The sequence below is a fragment of the Zalophus californianus genome, chromosome 6 (assembly GCF_009762305.2).
Source record: "Zalophus californianus isolate mZalCal1 chromosome 6, mZalCal1.pri.v2, whole genome shotgun sequence".
Lineage (NCBI taxonomy): Eukaryota > Metazoa > Chordata > Mammalia > Carnivora > Otariidae > Zalophus > Zalophus californianus.
In genome coordinates, this window is record NC_045600.1 from 135,966,890 (window position 1) to 135,990,964 (window position 24,075).

Here is a 24,075-nt window from a genome sequence, read left to right on the forward strand (position 1 = left end):
TGGCATTTTGAAGTCAGCTGCGGGTAGGGTGGATGACGAGGAGCTTTGACTCCATCATGGGGAAGAGGGTCACCCCATCCTGAAGCTCAGTCCTGCAGCCTGAACCTCCTGACCCCACACCTCTCTTTGCACTCTTTATCGCCAACATCCTGTGTTCCCAGAAATCCCACTGGCTGCCCTCCTTCTTCCTCCTACCACCAGAAGTCCTCTACCTTCTCTCCTGATGTGAGAGCTGCTTCTTCACTCCCCCCACTGAGGTCCTCATCTTATGTGACCTGATGTTATAACTAGTCCAGGCGTGTCTCATCTTCTCTGCTAGATTCTAAGCTCCATTAGTGAGAGCCTGCGGCTGTCTTGTTGACTCGGCTCCTAAGATATCTAGCACAGAACCTGGCTTTTATCTCTTTATACCCCGAGCAGAACATGGCCTGTGCACAGTAGGGCAGTGGCACCAGCTCACAGAGGAGTGAAAGAATCAAAGGGCCCAAAAGAGCATTTGGTGGCTCAGTGACTGATGTGCTGACTGACTGAACGTGGAGGGGGCTGGTAATCCTGTTGGCTTTGGTGAAATATGATCATATTTGGGCTCTGCCTGAGGCCTTCACAGGGTCAATGAGGCTCACATCTCCACAACTTTGCAGGTCTCTCAACCCAGTGACCTAAGGTAACAGAGACCCTCTTGAGGGCTCAGCCTCATCCCTGCTCTGGGCATACACAGGTCCTGGGCTGTTTCCTTAGCACCTCAGCATCAGGCCAAGCTTGCCTTTGGTCCCTCCCCAATCCTGAGGCTCTGGTCTAGTGACTGAGTGTTCGGTCCTCTGAGATTCTCTGTTCTGCCTTTCAGTTTCCAAACAGACAGAGGCCCTGGTGCTGAACATCACTCTCCTTGGGCCTGTTCTCTACCTCCCTGGAACCTCTTTTCTGCTTGCTTTGCCTCACCAAATGCATCTGGTGCATCTATTGGCCATTTGGATTTTCTCTATTAGTCAGCTTGCCCTTACTTGGGCACAGCCCCTAATCTAAGCATTGGATTTAGCCCATAGGGCCATGCACCCTTCTTTTGTCTTGATTCCAGGTGCAGATTCTACACCTTCATCTGGCCTGGGCCAATACTTGGTCTCCCAATGTGGGGTCGAGGGAAAATCAGCACTTTGGAGGTTACCAGGCCAGGGTTCAAGTTTGCACTCAGGCGTGTGACATTGGAAGAGTATTTGACCTCCTTGGGGATCAGTATTCTCAACTACAGGAATCTGGATTTTTTAAAGATTTTATTTATTTATTTATTTGAGAGAGTGAGAGAGAGAGAGCGTGTGCACAGAGGGAGAGGGAGAAGCTGACTCCCCGCTGAGTGTGGAGCCCAACATGGGGCTCGATCCCAGGACCCTGAGATCATGACCTGAGCTGAAGGCAGGTGCTTAACTGACTGAGCCACCCAGGCATCCCTGGATTTTTATATTTACCCAAAGGGTGATGGTAACAAATAAACGAGATATTCTGAGTTCAGAATCTAGCACAGTGCTTGGCATGGACAGTTCTCAGCCAAAGCTCCTTCCCCTCTGCTTGCTCATTTAATTATGTCTCCCAGCACCAGTTATGACGTAGTCAAACCCAAGATTTTCTAAAAACCTTTCATCTGCCTTAAAATATATTCTTAACTATTCTGGAATGCTACCATTGTAGTGACTTTTGAACTAAATTTACAAGCAGGGGTATTATCAATAAAAGTTGAATTTTCTGCCTAAAAGGAATTCTTTGTGGGGAGCGTATTTTCAGTGTTTAATTTAGGGAACTAACTGATTGGTAAAATTCATCCCTAAACTGTAAACCTTGGGGCAAGTGATGTCCAGGGCTGAGGCAGCCTTAGACATGGGGATGAGGTGGGTGAAGTGGGAGAGATAGTCAGGGTTTCAGAGTGGGGAGCAGGCCTAGGGATGAACGGACACCCCATCTGTCTTGACCCATCCTGCTACCACAGTCCTTAGATGTGACAGGTGGGAGGAAAAGGAAACATTTCAACGGATACCAACCCCAGCAGCTGGCGAGAAGAAGCCAGGGTGCTGTAAAGATCCTTGGCATGCTCTTGAGGCAGGGGGGATGGTGTCAGCATTGAGCATGAATAATAAAAGGCCAGAATCTTCCATGAGCTCTGGAGAGAGAGTCTGGAACTTTGCTCTATTTTTAATACCACTTTTCTCCCAGCCTTGCCCCTCTCTCCTATATAAAGATGACCGCAGGTGCAGAAATATGATTCCACTAAAGAGGGAGAGAGCCAAAGAATTTCTAGTTGATTTGACTGGGAAGTTTTGCCTGTTACCACTACAGTTAAATAGATATTGGCAAATAGCGTAACCTGCGGGGAATGAAACAGAGTGTGGAAGAGCCTGGCCCGTTATAATTAGAAGTATACATCATTCCCCTTTTCCCAAAGAGCAGGAGAGTCGTATTTAAAGGGATAGTGACACACGATCCATGAACAACCTTGACTTAGCAAAAGTTGAAAGCCATCTTATAAATTACTGTACATTTTGCAAATATAGTTAAAGCTCTTTCTCCCTAATTTTTTACAAATGCCTGTTAACCTAGTCGATGTGAGTCCAGAGGTGAGTCCAGAGGTGCGTAAATGCAAGATGGTTATGTCAACAACAAATTGCATTTGCAAATATACAGCCCTTTTATCTGTAATTTGCCTTGCACTTGCATGTACTGAGAAAGATGATTATCCTGTCACCTAGGAAAAAATGAGATTTTTAAAATCCACACATGTAAAAATACCTGTTCATTCCTCCCGGCTCTAATGTAAGCAGTACGAATGTAATTTCCTTACCTACAAACTGGGTCCAATTCAGTTGTTTTAGACAGCCTTTGATTGAGCACCAACCCCATGCTAGGCACCCTGTTGAGAGTAGAGGGCTGAGGCAGGGAGCCGGGCAGGAAGATGAACAAGACCATCTAGCTGAATGGTTAAGTTCATGGACTTTGGGGTCTGACAGACTGGATTTGAAACTTCCCTCTGCTTCTTTCTAACCTCATGACCTTGAGAAAACCACTTCACCTTCCCAAACCTTGCTCTCCCTCTTTGCAAAGTGGGGATAAAAATAATGCCTAGGCTTTTGGGGTGGTTGGTAAGAGATAATGCGCAATAATTTTTTTTAAAGATTTATTTATTTATAAATAAGAGAGAGAGAGACAGAGCACGCGCACCCATGAGCAGGGAGGGGTGCAGGGAGAGAATCTCAAGCACACTCTGCATGCAGCATGGAGTCCCAAACAGGGCTCAATCTCATGACCCTTTGAGATTATGACCTGAGCCAAAATCAAGGGCTGGACGCTTAATGGACTGAGCCACCCAGGCACCCCAACGCACAGTAAATTGTAGCCAATAACATTGGCTCTGGGTCCCCTTTGGAGAAATCCCCATGGTGGAGGCGAGCATCCAAAACAGGACATTTCAATAGAATACAGTAAGGGCTATTGCACCTACTCGAGGGCTTAGGAATTAATGCCCAGCTTCCTGAAGCCAGCACCTAAGCTCTGTTCTAAAGAAGGAAGAAGGGATGGTCACACAGAAAAAGCCATCGTAGAGGCAGGGGATAACTTGTACAAAAGTGGGAGGCCCAAAGCACCACAGGGGACGCAGGGAGATGACCTGCAGTGCTGGCCTGCAGGTCTTCTGGGTGCTGAGCTGACAGCAGAGAAGAGCAGTGGGTGGGGAGCGAATAGGCCAGAGCAGAACAGGGCCAGCTGAGCAGGAAGTGACAAACCCTCAACAACCTAAGCTGCTTCACATTTGCGCGTCCAACACTTTCAAGGCCCAGAGGTTTTGATAGAGAACAAAGCTGCGTGATAAAGGCAAGAATAAAGAGACTTTGGTTTTTCTCGAAGTGCTTATGTGGAGCTGGGCTCGCGATGTTCGGTATGATCACGAATTTGTTCTGGAATGTGATAGAACTTGGCAAAAGGAGGACTACAGTTGTTGGCTCAGCAGCATGGCAGGGACGAGGGCGATGGGACCACATCGGAACACAGGAGGGAAGTGCCCACTGCACCCTCCTGCTCTGGAGAGGAACAGAGGCAAAGCGCGGGGTTGGAAGTCCCCGATGGGGGTCTTCCTGGTGGGGCGGGGGAGACTCAGGACGGCTCATCTTCCTAGGAGTCTGCTCAGTGGGGATTCTGGCATAGCTCGTAACACAAAGCAGGTCAAGAAATAAACACAGGCTTCTTTTTGGCATGCCAAGATGCTGTTGGGGCACTAGACTCTGCCAGGCTTTTGCCCTGAAAAGACCCACCATCTCATTCAGTTTTAGCCTGCTTAGGAATTGCCTCTGAAAGACATGCCACCTCTCAAGCTGAGCCCTTCCAGTGAAGGCAGCTCACATGTCAGTTTGTGCTTCAATATAATAAATGATCTCAAGCACAAACGTATGTATCCATAATAACAGTGCTAGCAGTGCCATGCCTTACCCCATCCCCTGAGACAGCCACCACCCGGAAGTCGGTGGAATCATTTCCGAGCATCTTTTTATACTTTTACCGCATATGTACGTGTACATAAACAAGGTATTCGTCATTTTGCATAATTTTAAAGGTTTTTTAAAATATTTAATTAATTAACTAATTTATTTGAGAGAGAGAAAGAGTGAGTGGGAGGGAGAGGGAGAGGGAATCTGAAACGGACCCCATGCTGAGCGCGGAACCCAACGCGGGGCTCAATCTCACAACCTCAAGATCACCACCTGAACCCAAACCAAGAGTCGGATGCTTACCAACTAAGCCACCCAGGTGCCCCTGCATGATTTTAAAGTTTATATGGAGAATATCATATGGTAGGTAACCTTTTTTACTTTAGTGCTGAGAATTTGCGTTGAGATTTGTCTGTATTGGTACATGTGTTTCTAGTTCATTCATTTTAGCTGCTGTTTACTTCCTCCCCCTCCCCCTCCCCCTCCCTCTTCTTCTTTTAGTTCCTTTCTTTTTATTTCTGCTATTATCCACAACACTCAAATGCAATTCTTCTACGTGGTTCCTTACACACATGGTTAGAATTTCTCTATGGACAGGTAGAATTGCTGAGTTGTAGAATATCCATGTTTTTAAATTACATATCACCATAGTACTCTGCAAAGTTGTACAATTTACATACCTGCTGTCGATGTCTGAGAGTTTCTTTCACCCCTTGTTCTTCCAACTGTTCTGTGCATTATGTGGTTTCCTGATGCAACACTCATTGTAGGTGTTCCCCTCTGGTTACTCTTTGGTGGGTTAAGGTCCTTCCTAGCTATGGCACTCAGGACTGAATGGGATGCACTTGCCTGTGATTTAATCCATGTAAAGCTTGGTTACATTCTCTTTTCAGCTTGTCAGTGAATTTCATCTAAGATACTTCATTTTAAGCAACCACTTTCTCTGTGGCTTATATTATCCATTTTCTCAATGGTCTATTAAAGCACCAGTGGCCAGGAGGCTAATAATAATTCCTTGAATCTATTCCATTAATTCCTTTCTTTGCAATTGAGATCTTTCTAAAAATGAAAGCTATAGACACACACTCACACACACACACACACAATTTTACATACAATTCCAGGAGGTTCATTGACCCCTGGAGCAAATCTGTGCATCTTGAGTTAACACCACACTATCATGTTGAAGGATTCAGGAAGAAAGATTAGAGAATGATTTACCCTATTGAAATATGTCTACACTTGGGACAGGGGGGCAAATGCCCCATTGCCCTAAAGATTTGTGGGAATTTTAGTGAAATGTAATGTTTTTAGAGTTGTTAACTTTTTTAAACGTAAAATTCCAACTACACTCCATGATACAGCAGAGTAGAATGGAAAGCGTTAAGACTCAAGAGTCTACGGTGCCAAGTCCAGCACTGGCAGTTTTTATTTGGGTGAGAGACATAACCTCTGCTAGTCTCAGTTTCTTCATCTGCCAAGTGGACTCATATCTCAAAGGATTCTTGTGAGGGTTAATCAAATCTATCACAATGTGTGGAATGTTATAAATATTGAATAAATGCTATTTTTTCCTGCCCTACCTTAGCCCTTGAACATCACCTAACAAATCTACAAACAGAGGCTGACATGAATATTTCCTTGGGCTATTGTGGGCTTTCATGAGATTGCATTGGTACCATTTCCTATGAAGAGTTGACCACCAGTATATGTTTATTTCCTCAAAGAACATTTTAGTGGGGGCTATGTTTTAGGGAGAATGCAAAAAATTAACTCTGTTTCTTTCCTACATTTGCCCAATATGCTGCTGCACTAATGGGAACTCACTGCTCCTTCATCACTGGCCCTTTGACATTCCCCTAAGATCCTTTGCCTTCTCTTCTCACGGGGCCCGTAGCTGCCTTCGGTGATCACAAAGAGTGCTTGGCATTGCCTGGTTGGTCACATCACAGAAGAATTATTATCAGGGTGCTCTCTGGAGGTTTGGAAAAGCTCCTGATTCCCCACATGTCTTTCAAAGGCATAGATTGTTTTAGGTACCTGTAAAAATAATATCTATAGCTTATTTTAGATAAATATTAATGCTGCATCTATATTGAAGCGAAGCACAAATTGAATAGCTTTATCTACAAAAGGCCTCAAATAGATTTAATAGAAACTTCCTCCCAATTCATATATTATTTACTCTTGATATTCAATAAAAATTCACACCAATGAATATAATGCTTTTGACATATTTCACTTACAAACATTAGAAAAAGGGTCTTGAGAGAGATTTAAATTATGATTACTAACCCTGTTCCAATTCTGTCTCTGTCAACTCTGAATTGCTAGCAGGAATTGCTTTTCTTGAGATGAGGATTGCCATTTTGAAAACATATATTGATGATGAGGAATTCCCTGCCCCCAATCACCCCAAAGCATCCCTGAATCAGGGCTGAACTGAAAGGGACCTCAGAGGTTAGCTGCGCCGAGGCTCTTATTTCCCAGCTGCCCAGAAAAAGGAAGTGATGCATCCGAGATCTCTCAGAGTTAATGGTAACTAAGGAGCAAGACGGTATGTCAACAGGTGTTGTGACCACTGGCGCGATGGGTTGGAAAGAGAAAAATGAACTTCCAAGCTGCTTTCTTTATATGCCACAGTATCAAACAGCAAGATTTACCCATAATGAAAACTGGAAACTGTGCCAAACCAAATAGAGAATTGGGGGTAAATTATTTCAAAAATAACAAACATACAAAAGTCATACCCTGCCCTTCCTCTATATTGAATTTAGCCAAGCCATCCATTCTCTGCATGAGTGTATGTATGATATATACAATATCTTTACATCTAGATCTAGATAGAGAGATAGATCTAGTGATATATCTGTCGCTCCATATATACATATATATATATATATGCATATGAAATGAGAGAGAGAGAAATATCACTAGATTGATATCTCTATATCTATCTATCTATCATCTATCATCTATCTATATGGTGGGGGTGAGGCAAACCGCCACTAAAGAGAAAGAAAGAAAGCAGATAGAGACACAGGCTAAATTATTGGTTTTTAGTGGTTTCTATTTTTTTAAACAAAATTATAATAATAAAATTGTGAATCTTTCATTATATTACCACCAAGACATTTTAATAGAAAGGGATATGATTTTCCATCTTGCTGACTTTAGTTGGCCTATGGGAAATCCGCCACTCACATAAATATGTCAGTGACATCACTAAGAAAACCAGTGTCATTCAGCCAGGCAGAATATGTATCTTCCTGTGAGGCCAGTGTCATTCTAAGTGCCGTTGAGTCACACTCTGAATTCCTGGAGAAGGAGGACACAGTCCTTACCCCAGAGGGACTAAATGTTCAGTTTGCAGATAATATAAACCTTGAAGGGATGCAAATGCAATCTAGTATTACAGAATCAAGAGTCACAGTGATTTTGATGGCATGTATTCTGAAACAAAATTATACAAAATATAAATGAAGTTTTGTCTCTGGGTATATTTCCAAATAAGGTCACGTTCTGAGGTTCTGTGGGTTAGGACTTCAGTGTATGAATTCGGGGTGGAAGACACAAGCCAACCCATAATAAGGGGCTTTCAAGATCTAAATCATAGCTTACATGATATTTACAGTTTAATTAATACACACTAAGTCTAGCAGAATCCTTGACTCTATTAAAGTATGGTTTACAAATTATAGCAGGAATGGCCCCAATGGAGTATAAAGTATAAAGTACATTCAAATTGTTGTGCAAGCAATCTCCAGAACTCTTCAACTTGTAAAAATGAAACTCTGCACACATTAAAAATAACTCCCCATTTATCCCTCCCCTGAGCCCCTGGTAACCACCATTCTGCTTTCTGTTTCTATGAATTTGACTTTTCTCGGTACCTCATATAAGTAGAACCATACAGTTTTCATCGTTCTGTGACTGGCTTATTAACTTAGCATAATGGCCTCAAGTTTCACCCAGGCTGTAGCGCATGCCCGCCTTTCCTTCCTTTTTGGGGCTGCATAATATTACATTATATGGATATACCAATAACAACAAACGGCTAACTATTAATTTGACCTCCCGGGTAGCAGGAAAGTTGTCTGATCCAGACAATGGACAGACCAATGAGGGTATTCTGGTGATTGGAAAGGGAAAGGGAGTCAGAGTTCACTTTGGCCAGGGTGTGAGGAAAAGGCTTTTGTGTTATTACTAGGCAGGGAGTGAGGGTCTCAAGGCATAAGGGAGAGAAGGAGACAAAGCCAATATGAGGATAACTGACTGAGTTAACCATGGCCAAGTGCCGCTGGTAACCAAAATCTGAGGGGCCCAGGGTCCTAGGGATGAAGGGACAGTCCACTGAGAAGCCTTATGAATGGTCTCAGGACCATGGAGGGGAGAAAGAGGGAAGGATTTATCCCGAGTCTGTCTCTCCTTGGTCAAAGACTCGCTCCAGGTTGTTAACTCCCCCACCCTTCAAGGCTGTGCACAGGTGGGCCCCAAGAAACATTCTGCATGCATCCTCCCACACCTCCAAGTCAGCAGGGAGGGCCGTGATGGAGAGAGACAGGCAGAGGTAAGAGGAAGACACTTCCAGGCTGTGCCTGCGTGGAGTTAGAGCGCATGCTGAGCCAGCTGCTGCTGTAGTTGGTGGAACACGAACAGGTGAGACTGAGAACATCTGAAGATTTCAGAGGAGTCTGGTACAGAAAGTGAGAGAAGACAAGTGACATGTGCTAGGTCCCCGTAATGCTCCAGGCACTTTTCAAGTAATACCTAATGCAACTCTTGTACCAACCATGGATGTTACTTAGGTGCGGCAAAGTTAATGAAGTTGCACAAAATCCCACAGTTAAGAATACAGGGGCCAAGGTGGGATCCAGATCTGATTCTATCTTAGCGCTTTTGTATTGAGAAACTGGGGTCCTGTTCTACCCATGAATCAAATGGTGAATTTGTTTGAACTGAGCAGTCCATTCCGGGTCTCCGGGCTAAATTGGGTTTCTGGACCTACAAAGCTGGGGATCAGCTTCTGGGGTAGAATGACCTTGCTGAGGATAGCTTCTCTCTGTGGTATCTCCACCTCATCTCACTTCTACGAGTCCTAAAATATCAGCAAGTTTGTCAGAAGACCTGTTTTGAGTTGCTCCAGAGAGTACAGATTCCTGGGAGCAAATTTCAGCTTCATACAAGGCTTCATAACCATAGGCTGCCTGAGGAGGTGAAAACTTTTGGTGTTAAGTGACCTGGGTGGACCAGGGCAGCACTAGTTTCCATGAACAGAAAGATCTTCTGAGTGGTAACTCTGTGTGTGGAGCATGACGGGGAGACCACATTCTCTTCTCTGGGCAGGGAGCTGATTTCACTCAAGGAAGATGTCAGTAGCTATGCCTCGTGACCTTTTGATACTTTCCCCGTTCCTTCTCTTCCATCCCTTCCACCTGCCCCTTTCTTCTGTCCATTCTCACCTCTTTCCTTTCCATTGTCCACCCTCCTTTTCTGCCATCCTTCCTCCTCTCTTGCGAACTTCCCTCTGTCCGTCATCTCACTCTTCTTGACCAGCAATGACTCTTTGCAAACAGTCGAACACAAACCCTCTTGACTTTGGGCAGCAGAAACTTTTGAGAAAGGATATTGGGAAGCATTAAGAACCAGCAATAAGGTCAGAGAACCACACGTGGGAGCACGACATCATGAGACGTGGGACTATCAGAGCTTTTCAGATAAAATGAAGGAAACCCAGCAATTTTTCTCTGTCCTCCCATCACTCTGATAGGAAACGCAGCTCTGGGAGAGTGTAACCCATCAGCCCACCGAGGTGTGTGCTCTGCCACCTTGGACAGATTGAGTTCGAGTAAGGAGGAGTCTAGCAGAAGGTCTTTGCAGGGACATCTTGGCTTCTCTGGTGGTCATGGAGGGCACTTCCACTGCACCCAGTGTACGGAGCTGGGGAGGTCAATTCCCAAAGGAAATTGAGGTCCAGTTATGAAGGACAATGGATGCCCAGTGGACAAAATTTTTTTAAAAAATATTCTATATGCCTTTCCCCCGATTCCCCGCCAACCTCTTCAACTACCTCACAACAGGAAATCGTTTTCTTTAGATTAGCAAAGGCTTATTTTTATTTTATTTTTATTTAAAAAAATTTTTTTTATTATGTTAGTCACCATACAGTACATCACAACAGGAAATCTTGAAAGTGGTTTTCGTGAGCAATTGCTCCTGGAAGAGGTCTGAGGCAGCATGTTCTGACATTTCCTTCCACGTGATAATGCATTATATCATATAGCACCTTGCAATATATCAGGTACTTAATATCTATTATCTCATTGCATACTTATATTTGCTCTGTGCTATGGACTAAATTGTGTCCCTGCCCCCTCCCACAAATGCATATGTTGAAGCCCTAACTCCTTATATCTCTGAATATGACTCTATTTGGAGATAGGGGCTTTAAAGAGGTGATGAATGGGTGCCTGGGTGGCTCAGTCAGTTGAGTGCCCGACTCTTGATTTTGTCTCAGGTCATTAGGGGGGGTCGTGAGATGGAGCCCCGCATCTGGCTCAGCACTGGGTGTGGAGCCTGCTTAAGATTCTCTCTCCCTCACCCTCTGGCCCTCCCCTCACCGCTCATACACGTACACACACATACCCTCTCTCTCTCTTTTTTTTTAACGTATTTATTTATTTATTTTCTTAAGATTTTATTTATTTATTCATGAGAGACAGAGAGAGAGAGGAAAGAGAGAGAGGCAGAGGGAGAAGCAGGCTCCCCATTGAGCAGGGAGCCCGATGCAGGACTCGATCCCAGGACCCTGGGATCATGACCTGAGCTGAAGGCAGATGCTTAACCATCTGAGCCACCCAGGCGCCCCATACCCTCTCTCTCTTAAAAAATAAAATAAAATAAAATAAAGAGGTGATGAAGTTAAAGTGAGACTGTTAGGGCAGGCCCTAATCCAATCTGACTGCTGTCCTTATAAGAAAAGGAAATCTGAACACCCAGAGAGACGCCAGGGAACACACCAAGGAAAGACCATATGAGGACACATCTGGAATGATAAGGTGGCCATCTGCAAGTGGAGGAGAGAGGACTCGGGAGAAACCTGCTCTTGAGTTTGGACCCTAGCCTCCAGAGCTGTGAGAAAATAAAACTGTTGTGTCAGCTGTCCCATCTGTGGTAAACTGTTACGGCAGCCCTGGAAAACGCTCTGTTTGGAATGACCACTATGGCTCAGGGGAAGAAACCAAGGCTCAGAGAGCTCATGTTCTTTGTCAAAGCCCCACAGTGAAACCAGGTCTCCTGGTTCTAATCCAGGTCTCTCTCTGCAACATCAGCCTACTTCGTTACTTCTTGATGCCATCTACCTGCTGTTGGAGATCAACCCCATCCTGACAGGTCTCTGTCCTTCCCCACTGAGTCCTAAGCTCACAGAAAGAGTAGAAAGAGCCTGTGGCCTTTAAGTTGGCTGTACACCATTGAGGACATCGCCATCCATAACTGTCAGCCCAGTCTATCCCTTCCGAAATGCACTTTCTCTTCTTCAGTCCCTCTGGCTGATGAAATAAGATGAGACTTTAACTCAGTGAGTGTTGTTGACAGCAGAACAGCTGACATGGTGCTTACTCTCTCCCCAGTGTTGGCCCTCTCACCAACTGTGCAATATGGAGCTGTAAGTGAATTTGATATATTGCTGATTTAATCAAGAGCTTTTATTTCAATAGTGATTAGCCATCTTGTTGAAAAACCTCACAGTAAACTTGATGATGCCTCTACCAAGATTATATACAAGTAGTAATATTATATTAAAAGGGACCCTCAGTTAGCCTGGAGGACACTGGGTTTATACTGTGAGTCATATTATGGTTCCTAATCTTATCCTTACAGGCTTAGCCTCTTGCTCCCATCTAAATTGTATATTTTGAGCTGGGGTGGGGCATATGCATCTATAAATAAAGAACTCTCCTAGAGGGAGCTTGCAGATACCACCTAATGAAACAAATCCTCTTAGGTCACCACCCGTTATCTACTTAGGTATCAACATCCCGATGTCTCTTTGGCTTTGACCTCCACTGCAGCCATTCCTTCTTCCTAACGAGCTACCTCAAAAAAATAAATGTACACTTCATCTGATTCTGAAACCTTATATTTCAGAGTATAATGCTGATCCAGATGGATTGCTCCTCAGTTTCACCATGATGTGCCATAACATACCCAGCAGGAGAATTTTCACTCTCTCTCTCACACACATACACACACACACACACACACACACACGCACACACACACGGTCGTGAAATAACTGGTGTGCGCCTGGCCTGGGAAGGCTCCATGTGTGTTTGCACAGATGCCTTCCTCAGGACTGTCGTCCCACCAGAGGGTAGAATTAGCGAGAAGTACTTTGGAAAGTGCTGAAAAATTCTTAGCAGTCATGTTTTTCTTTCTTCCAGTGCAATGCCTCTCACTTAGCACTCTTAGACCAATAAAGAATGCTCATTGATTCTGACATGGCAGAGGACAAATTGCCCCACCACGCAGAAATGCAGTACTGTTTCCAAATGAAACAGGAATTTGAATTGCACAAGTCATAGGAACAAAGGCTGATTGGAAGGAAAGGTGGGTATTTGTTTTCAATTCAATAGAACAGACTCTATTTTCTCCATTTGCACCTGCTACATAAATAACGCTTATTGGTATACTCAGCATACTCTAAGCAAGAGGGAATTTTTGTGAGGGCAGTCATGGACTCCAACACTGAAACAGAAGAGCTTGTTTGCATAGAATTTTGCCTAGCTGCCTATTAGCCAAATACCCATGACAAATGTTGGAAGACCATATAAGGTTATTCAAAACCTTTAAAATTGTCAGACTCTAGCTGTTAGGCTAAACAAGCCCTTACCAGGAATTTGGTTTAATAGTGTTCTTCTGTGTTTATGACTTGCCGTACTGAATTGTTGATGTGAGTTTCATGGCTGTCAGAGGTTTTCATGAGTTCTGTGTTTATACAAATATAAACAATTTTGCTTTCGTATCTAGTCTCGTTCCCATGATTGGAATGATGGGAATGTACAAAAGGATGAGAATTGGCCCTTAGGGTTTGATGATAATAAAGAATATTAGCTGAGATAAGATTCTGAAGGATGGGGCAAGTAGATTGAAGAAAGCCTCTTACACGTAGCATAGCTCATGGTGCTTGAAACCACGGAGCTAGTTTAGAATCATGTGCAAGAGAAAAGGGGCCTAAATTCAAGGTTTTGGGGGAGGAATTGTGAGAGGCTTTTATGGGGATTCATTCCCAAATAACTAGAGAATGAGGTCAATGAAAGCATAAAGCCACGGGTATATCTTATCAAGTTTCAGGATGTTTGCTAGGTGAATACAATATAAAAGAGCAGAGGGCTTTAGCCAAGTGGTTATGAGATCTGTCCAGTGGGTTTTAAGGGTGAGTAGAGATGTTTCATGGATGAGTCAACACCAACAGGTCTTCAAAAATGCACATTTTGGATGTTTTCAAAATAGTATTTTTATACAAATATCTCAGCTAGAAAGCAATTTCAGATTAAAAGAAGATGAAAAAAATCATCCAAGTTGACCCTTATGCAAAGACAAAGTGTGTGTGTGTAGTTTTCAAAATGGGAACATATAACAGTAACTTATGAACAACTTTTCATGTCAGTAAATATATTTCCACAATGTAATTTTAATTGTTGGGTAGTGTCCAGTAATATGAAATGATTTATTTAATCCCCTATTGTTGGGCATCCAGGATGTTTTAAGCCAATAATAAATAATGCTATACCGAACCACTTTACAACTAAATCTTTGTGCTTACCCCTAGGAACCAATTTAGAAATGGAAGTGCTGGAGCAAAGCATACGTACATTTTTAAATCTTTTGATAGGTATTGCCAAATTGTTCTTCAGAAATGTTGTACCAAGGTTTACTCTCACCTGTAATGTATGAGCATGTCTGCCTTTTTGTATCTCTGCCAGCAAAGAGTATTATAATTAAAAAAAATTCTGTCAGATCACTTCAGTTGAATTTTGTTATTTCTGGATTTGGATGGGGATAAATCTGCTAATCCCCTTCCCCCAACACACACACACACATGCGCACAGGCATGTCTAACTGAGACTAGACCAGTGTTGGCAATAGCACAACTAATTGTCAGACCCTGTTCCCCATTGCGTGTGTGTGTGTGTGTGTGTGTGTGTGTGTGTGTCTGACTTGTATGGAGGTTCATTAGGGAGAACAAAGATTCCAGAAAAATGTCCAAGATGTCATAAAATCGGAAAGAGGCTGGAAGGGAGTTGGAAGTCTGGAGTCTGAGGTGACAGAAAAAAGAGAGAAGCTCTGATAGACATTGCATACCCCATTCTTCTCTAATTGCTGAGACTGGGAATTCTGTACTTCCAACTGGATGAGCCCATGTGACCCTCCTGGCCAATGGTGACAGTGAAAGTGGTATTTATCACTTCCAGTCTGTAGATTTTGAATGGCCAGTGCATAAAGTTCAGTCTTTCTCTTGCCCTGCCCCAGTGACATGGAGGGCTTGGATGGAGATATTAGAGCATTGGTCAACCTGGGTCCCTCAGTGTCTAGTGGAACAGAACTCTGCCAGCCTGCATTGGTCAAATAAGTCAGTATGTGTAAGCAATAGGCCATTGCTGTGGTAAGCCACTGAGAGTCTGTGGTTGGCTTGTTATTGTAGTCTAGTTTATTAATACATAAAATCAAGTAATTAATTCCAACAAAGGCCATGAGGAATAAGGGAGAAAGATTCCTAATTAATTGCCTAGAAACTTTTGTTATCATGGACCCTTCTGTTTAACAGTCTTCCTCGGCAGCCCTCTATGCCTAAAAGTAAACCAAAAGCAGAGTTGCCTTGAAGAGTCTTCTTCCTTCACATGGCAGCCCTAGAGAAGGAGCCTCTTCATAAACCCCTAAGATGCTGGTTTGGAACCACCAGTCTGAAAATAAACAATTAGAATTTGAATGCTGGTAGGGGTACTGCGCTTAGAGAGGTCAATCCAGTTGAGAAGGTGACTGCTCGAAGGCGGGCAATAGTCCCTACTTTTTTTTTTTTATTGCAAATAAAAAGTTTAAATTCAGAAACTGAGTTCACCATTTATTCATACACTAAAACACAGTCAGTGCAAATTCAGTTAATAATACGTATAATAACTTTTATATTAAAAAAGATAACTTTTCTAAATGGTCATAGGCAAACAAGTAAATTGTTTCACCCAGAATATTTCCTTGATTTGAAATAAGAAAATGAACCCTTTTCTACGTATTGAAGCAAAAACTATGAAGACATTTTTGTTTAAAGAATCTGACAACTGATACTTCATTCTGATATCCTTAATGTTCTAAAATATCCCACTGATGGCTTAATCTTCCTTGTTATTGAAAACAAAAATCTGAACGCCTAAGGCTATTCTTACAATTGTAACATAAAAATCTTCTTTCCTGTTAATAAGCCATCTCTTCTAAAAATAATTTTATACAGAATTTGATCAATATGCAGGTCTTTTAAGGTTCCCAGACCCAATTCCAACATGGGGTGGGGGGGGGATTCCCCTACACACACCACCAAATTATTCTCAGACACCAGCAAAGTGTCTCAACTCAATTCTGACACTCTACCCAGAAACAGCATCCGATTCCACAGGTTAAGGGTTCAGTCCTACAAGACTGCCCCCACCCCCACTTAAGATACCAGGTGCAAGACACAGGTAACACCTGTGCTTCTGACCCACTGGCTACACATTGGAGGTTCCAGTGACCTCCTCAGGTTGGACTGATTTGCTGGAGCAGCTCACAGAACTCAGGTAAACACTTAGTGTCCCAGTTTATTAAAGGTTATGACGAAAGATATGAATGAACACCCAGATGTAAGAGATGTATAGAGCAAAATATGAAGAAAATGCATGAAGTTTCCACGCCCTCTCCGGGCATGAAGCCATTCTCCCTGAAACTCCATGTGTTCACCAACCCAGAAGCTTGAACTCAGCTTTTTGGGGGTTTTTTAAGGGAGGTTTCCTGGAGTAATCTTGATTGACTAAGGCATTGGTCATTGGCTGATTCAACCTCCAGCCCCTCTCCTCTCCCCTCTTATGAGGACAGGGGGTGGGAATGAAAGTTCCAACCCTCTAGATACAGGGCTGGTTATCCTGGCAAGGGACCTCACCTTGGGCAGGGAGGTGGGCAGTGTCCAAAAGTCTCCTCCATTAACATAACAAAAGACATCTTTCAGTCTTAGGAAATTCCAAGGGTTTTGGGAGTTGTGAGCCAGAAACTGTGAACAAGTCGAAATACATATGAGAAGTATAATTTGGCCATATGAATGCCCAAATATATATATATATATATAATATGTAATATATATATATTTCTTATAAATCACACTATTACAGGGGGCCAGGGCACAAATTTCAACAGATAGCTTCATAGTGTGGGGACACTAAACAGGGCTACTGAATCAAGGGCTCTTCAGTTTCTAGATTGAAGGTTTTGCCAAGAGCACAAGGAAGAAGTGTTGCCAGAATGAACCCTTGTCCCTAAGGCATTAAGGGAGGTGCAAAAGGGAGTGGTCAAGTGGACACTTTAAGGGGAGAAAAATCTTAATTAAGTCTTGACTCTCTTCCAATTTTGGGAAAAGGGTTTTGTGTAGAAATTTCTCTATCTTAAATGAAACTCCCTGGGGATTTCAAGCAGCAGGGAGCCCAGGGCAAAGCTCACCATTAACCAATTAGTGTGATCGATGTGCAGAATAAAGACTGGTAAAGAAGGGCCAAGAGAAAAATCACCCCGGCTCTGAATTAACAGGATTGCTTGTTTACATCGGGTCTGAGAAGGGATTGCCAGAGCATCGTTTTAGTTTGTGCTGTGTGGGCAACTGTAAAGGTCTGCTCTATCTAGGAGCAAGATTTTAATGATACATATTTTATAAAGAGTAGCCACTCACTGCCTTGGAAACTTGGCCAAGTGGAGTCCTCTGATGTCAGAGTATTTCCCCCTCTCTCATGAGGGGAGTACTCAGAGCTCGTTGTTATAAATTAGAAATATTTGGACCCCTTCTGTTGATCCTCCATCACATTTTACTTTGCTGCAGAGTTATAAGAAATTTAGGCAGTTAAGGAAATGCAAATCGGGTCTTCTGAACTCTGAAGAAGCCTTTCCTGATTTTAAATCTTATGCATCAAGTTTGGGGTCGAATAATTATCTTTGATACTGCAATTAACAAAGTTTCCAAAGAAAACTCCACCACATGGAATGCAAATGCCAAACAGTAGTATATCAAACCAATGAAGTGGGATGATTAATTTTATGTGTCAGCTTGGCTGGACCACGCGGTGCCCAGATATTTGGTCAAACATTAATCTGTGTATGTCTTGGGAGGGTGTTTCTGGATGAGGTTAGCATTTGAAGTGGTAGACTGAGTAAAAAGCATGGCCTCTACGTTGTGGGTGGGCCTCATCCAATCAGCTGAAGGCCTGAATGGAACAAAAAGGTCATCCTCCTTAGAGTAAGAGAGAATTTCTTCTGCCTGACTGCCCTCGAGCTGGTGCATTGGTTTTCTCCTGCCTTCAGATTGGAATGGAAACATTGGCTTTTCCTGGGTCTCTAGCCTGTAGGCTTTCGATCTAAAACAACATCATCTGCTCTCCTGTTCCTTAGGCCTTCTGATTCAGACTGCAATTCACTGACTCTCCTTGGTCTCCAGCTTGCTGACTGCAGATCTTGGGACTTATCAGCCTCCATAATTGTGTGAACCAATTTACCTGTTCCTTACAATAAATGTCTTTAATAGATAGAGGGAAATGAATGTGATACAGATACAGATATGGGTATCTTACGGTTTTGTTTCTCGGGGAGAACACTTGACTAATAACAGCAGGAAATGACATTTTGTCTGGTTGAGGGTCATGATGCTTTTCAGTACCTGGCAAACAGGCTACTTAAAATAAAAACGTACTTCCAACTTTAAATTGCACATTGGTAACACTGCCTCAGGATCTGTTTCAGATCTTGTGTATTGTTTACTTAATTAGGATAATTTCCAGAGAATATATACAGTGTTACTCCATTGCTCTGGAACTAAATAAGAGCCAGGAGCAGAAACATCTGATGCTTTCCTTTAAACAAGAAGCCTGATAGTATCAACTTCCCTGTAGTTAAGAAGTGTGAATTGGTTCTTGCCTCCCTGAGTTTTCAAATCTCTGGCCATTAAAAAAAATCATATCACTGGTTCGTTTTACACTGACTCATAATGAGCAACCTTAGAGTACAAGGTCTGAAGTATTTGCACTTCCTGCCGCTCCATCATCGTTTTGCCTCCGTGTGCCTTGGCGCATTCTATGTCCTTGGCTTGGAGGAAAAAAAATGCTACATTGTGTGGAAAACACCCCTACTATTTATCTTTGATATTCTAGGTCAAATGCCACCCTCTCTGGGAGTTTTTTTTTTTTTTTCCCTCTCCAGAAAATGTGGGAAAACCCTAGGCTTCCCAGATGCACTCACTTCCGCCATAAGAATTGTCTTGTTTGGGGCGCCTGGGTGGCTCAGATGGTTAAGCGTCTGCCTTCGGCTCAGGTCATAATCCCAGGGTCCTGGGAAAAAGTCCCGCATCGGGCTCCCTGCTCCTTGGGAGCCTGCTTCTCCCTCTGCCTCTCTCTCTCTCTCTCTCATGAATAAATAAAAATCTTTAAAAAAAAAAAAGAATTGTCCTGTTAGTTCCATCTGTTTGTTTTAACCCCCCCCTCCCCCCGGGATGGCAAATTTCTGGATGCAGGACCCTATTTTTATCTTTTCTGTATTGTGTTGCTATAATATGAATGCTAGCTAGCACTTATTGACCACTCACGTTCTAAAAGATTTTCATGAATGAATTAATTCCATCTTCATAATGATCCCATGGGGCAGATTTAATAGTATATTTATTTTATGCTGAGGAAACTTATACGGGGAGAGATTGTACACATTACTCTTCTCTTCTGATTGGTTGATCTACAGATTTCAGCCTAGACATTTTCAGTCATTCTGGAATTTCCTTTTTCCTGAAGAACCTGGCTTTTGTTAGCTGGAGGGAAGCTACCTACCCACAGTGAGTGTGGTGCTCATCATCAGAGCAGGGTAAGTCAAGTTGAAGGGAGCCTGGTACAGCAGTTTAGTAAGTACACCAGAATTTGTTACCTTAATTTTTCCCAGCTTTATTGAGGTATAATTGACAAATAAAAATTGTACCCATGTAAGGTATATAATGTGATATTTTGATATATGTATACATTGTAAAATAGTTACTATAATTAGACTAGTTAACATATCTGTTGTCTCACATAATTATCTGTCTCTTCCTCCCTCTTTCTTTCTTTCTTTCTTTCTTCCTTCCTTCCTTCCTTTTCTTTCCCTTTCTTTCTTTCTTTCTTTCTGTCTCTCTTTCTTTCTCTTTCTTTCTTTCTTTCTTTCTTTCTCTCTCTCTCTCTCTCTCTCTCTTTCTTTCTCTCTCTCTCTCTTTCTTTCTTTCTTTCTTTCTTTCTTTCTTTCTTTCTTTCTTTCTTTCTTTCTTTCTTTCTTTCTTTCTTTCTTTCTTTCTTTCTTTCTTTCTTTCTTTCTTTCTTTCTCCAGTAAGAACACTTAAGATCTACCCTCTTAGCAAATTTCAAGTATACAATATAGTATTTTTAACTATAGTTACCATACTGTACATCAGATCTCCAGGACTCATTCATCTTGTACCAATGAAACTTTGTTCCCTTTGGCCACCATCTCCCCAGATCCCTCCTCCCCCAGCCCCTCACAATCACCTTTCTACTCTCTGCTTCTACTGGTTTAACTATTATAGATTCTTCACATAAGTGAGATCATGCAATATCTGTCTCTATGTCTGGCTTATTGCACTTAGCAAAATATCCTCCAGTTTCATCCATGTTGTTGCAAATGACAGGATTTCCTTTTCTTTCTTTCTTTTTTAAGTTTTAAGGCTGAATGGTATTCCGTTGTATATATATATGCCACTTTTCTTTATCCATTCATCCACTGATGGACATTTAGCATCTTTCCATATCTTAGCCATTGTGAACAATGCTGCAAAGAACCTGGGAGTGCAGGTATCTCCTTGAGGTACTCTTTTCATTTCCTTTGGATAAATATTCAGAAGTAGAATTCTGGATCATACAGCAGTTCTACTTTTAATATTTTGAGGAATCTCCATACTGTTTTCCGTAGTGGCTGAACAATTTACATCCCAACAACAGTGCACAGGGGCTCTCTTTTCTTCACATCCTCACTAATGCTTGTTATCTTTTGCCTTTTTGATCACTTTCATTTCTTTATTCGTTATTTCTCTCTTTCATCCCCACACACATATCCATATGCACAATTTCCAAGTTGCCTATTTGATGACTCTTTTGAGGGGTGAATGGGGACAACTGGCACGGAGAGAATCTTCCCTGGTAGGTGGGGAGGAGAGGGTGAGGGGAGACCGAGGTAGTGGGACACTCCTGTTCTCAGGGCCAGCTTTCCTACGCCCGGCTCACCTTCATCTTGTCCTGCAGCATCCCTTTGGTCATTGCTTGGTCTCCATCCCTTGAGTCCCTGTAAGGCTATAACGGAACATCTCAGGGAAATCCCTGATGGGTCAAGTGGGGCATAAAGTCCCTCCTGAAAGTGTCTTGATTCTGGTTGGGAGGTTAAGTGTTGGAGAGAAAGCTTTGTTCTTACCATGAGGAGTTGCCAGCCTTTCTGCTTAAACCACTCAAGGAGAAAGCCACATTGTCCAAATAGTGTGCCAGCACCCAGAAGGTCCTGGAGAGATTAGATAAGAATCCATCTTATTTTCCACAAGAGCCACATGTCTGTAGGAAGTCCCTGACCTTAGACAGTCAAGCTCAGTTCGGAAGATTCCAGTTTCAAGATAGTTGAAGCAAAGAAAAAACTTGTGGATACTTGTCAGAAGGAAGGCACTTTCCTACCTATCAACATTTTCCCCCTGGCACATCAACCAGTGATCTTTAGATGTACATTATGTATCTCATCATTTCTCTGTATGGGAATAAATCTCTGGGTAAATGAATGAATCTCAGAGTAAACGAATAAATCTTTAACTAAAGCAGCTAAGAGAAGACTGATGGCCCAGAAACAGGATCTCCGAGTGGTCAGCAAATCTCTAAAGCGGCCTCGTGATGGCCTCCTTTGATAAGGATGCAAATTACATTTGGTGTGACTTCTCAGGAGATGTCTGCCCTTGGAATGGGTATAAAGTTGTTTTCCAGGCTCTTGAATAAATGCCTCTTTTAAAGAAGCTCTGTGCCAAATGTCCATGTTGTTTATAGTCCTTCCCATGACCAGCAAGTGAGCAAGAGGTTGGATTAACAGTTAGGCAGCAGCGTCTTAAAGAGATTTCCTTTTTCATAGTAAATGTGGGTCCAGTGCAGACCATGTCCCTAACATAAATCATCGTTTGATGACGTCAGTAGTTACAAATTTTATTAAACCCAAAGGTGTAGTCAGAAAATGAAAATGTTGATTCATTCACAATCTTATTCTCCTGTGCCCACCTGCGGGGGGGGGGGGGGGGCGGGCTGTTCATCAACCCCCAACATGGGTGAGCATCTCTGCTGTAGGAAATAAAAAAGATACCACAGGTTTCAGTGGACCAGCCCAGCTCTACCTTCACAGACCCCTCTTCAATCAAGATGCCTGTACTTCCTTGCCAAATCATTTCTACTTGGCAGGTGCTTCTATGTCTGAGAAGAGAAATCCTTGTTAAAATTTTACATACACATATTTTTGTACAAGATAAGGGAAATCGGACTAAGAGACTAATTGTGGTCAGTGCTTTCTGGTTGAAGGAGCCTGTGTCCCCAGAATGATTGGAAGTCTGTAGGGCTGTTCAAGTGGTTTGAGTGGTTCTAGACAAACTATCATAGATGTTAGGGCCCCAGACACAGGGCACTCCATTTAATGCCTCCTCGAGGTGAGAGGCCTTTCTGCAAAGGGCACTGGTGTCACTTCCTCCAGACAGAGCATGTCATAATCTGAACCTTTGTTTTGTGAGTTGATCCAGGCCACAGTGTTCCCAAGGTGGGGATTCAGGGGTATCAGTAACTCCCTTACCTAATTAGAAGGGTCACAGACTCACCAAATGACCTCATTGCATTTAAACTTGATATTCAGCACAGACTTGGGAGGGTCTCCCTATTATAATTTTATGCACAGCTATTACTGTGACAAGTATAAAATGAGAATTTGTGACAGGGACTTATTTTAAATGTCCTTGCCCAGTCAGTGCAGATTATGGACCATGGGAGACGCAGGGCTGCTATTTTCTTGTAAAATGTAGCTAATAAATATGTAAATCAGACTATCTTTATTCATAACCTGGCAGGGATCAGACACAAGATAACGGCCAAAAAAACACTACGTTATCTATAATATTAAGTGATTTAATATCTCAAAACCTCAAACACTGGGAAAAATGTCATGAAAAAAACATTTTTCCTGGTCAACTTTTTGGTGAGCAGTATTTAATATGCCTGCCAATTCTTTCTGTGCACAAGCTCGGAACCTGGAAAAAAAAATCTATATCTATATATATATATATTTTTTTTTTTCTCTCCTAAGCCACCTTGTACTTTCAACTGTGCATGCAGTACTCTGTCTTTAAAGAAAGAAGCTTTCTGCCTTCCAATAATTATCTCCCTGTCAGAAGCTGCTTCTTCAGCTGTGGCCCATCCTTCTTATTTTGCTATTAGGAGGCTTGTAGGTATGAACAAAATCCCTCATGCTTTTATTTTCTTCTTGGGGCAAGGACCCCACAAGGTGGAGGAATCCCCTTGAGTCAAGTTTCTGCAGCCCCCCATCCATCCTCCCCCACCAGCCTGCTGATGGCAGTTCCCTTGAGGTCTATGCTGCCAGGATTGCTGAGAAATGACCTTCCTGTTAGAAACTAAGGGACACATTTCCTTCAGAGACGTGTTTTTCTCTGGGTCATCCAATTATCCTCACCCAGAAGAGTAATCACTGAGACGCCAAGCACTCTTGGAATTGGAGGAATTTTAGAGGTCATCTAGCCAGGTTAACGCTTTGGATCCCCTGGGGAAAGAGTCTCGGAATGGCAGAAATGGATCCTCAGCCCAGCTCTAGATTTCCCCCCAGTTCTGTGCCCTGACCTTGGGCAGGTTACTTCACTTCTGAGCCTTGCTTTTCTCCGCCACAAAACTGGGATAATGATGCTCCGCTTGGAGACAAGAGGAGGTCTCTGGAGAAGAGAGCTAACACAGTAAATGGTACAAGGTAGGCGCTCAACACATGTGAATTTCCCTCCCGTATCAGTTTCATGTCCAAATGAGGAGTTTATTTTAAACTTCGGGTCATGCAGATGAGAAGATTCTTTTTCAAACAGTAAGTGTTCATCTAACAGTTTATGATTTATATGTTCCTGTCACCTCACTGCATCCTGGGGAGGAGAGCTATGGGGTATCGCCCATATTTACCCGTGGAGCATGCGGTTGTGGAGTGGTTAACCACTTGTGGTCTTCCCTTATACCGAAGTGTGCATCCTCTTAATCCTGTTCCATGTTTTCTCTCCCCTAACATTTATCATTTCCTAACTTAC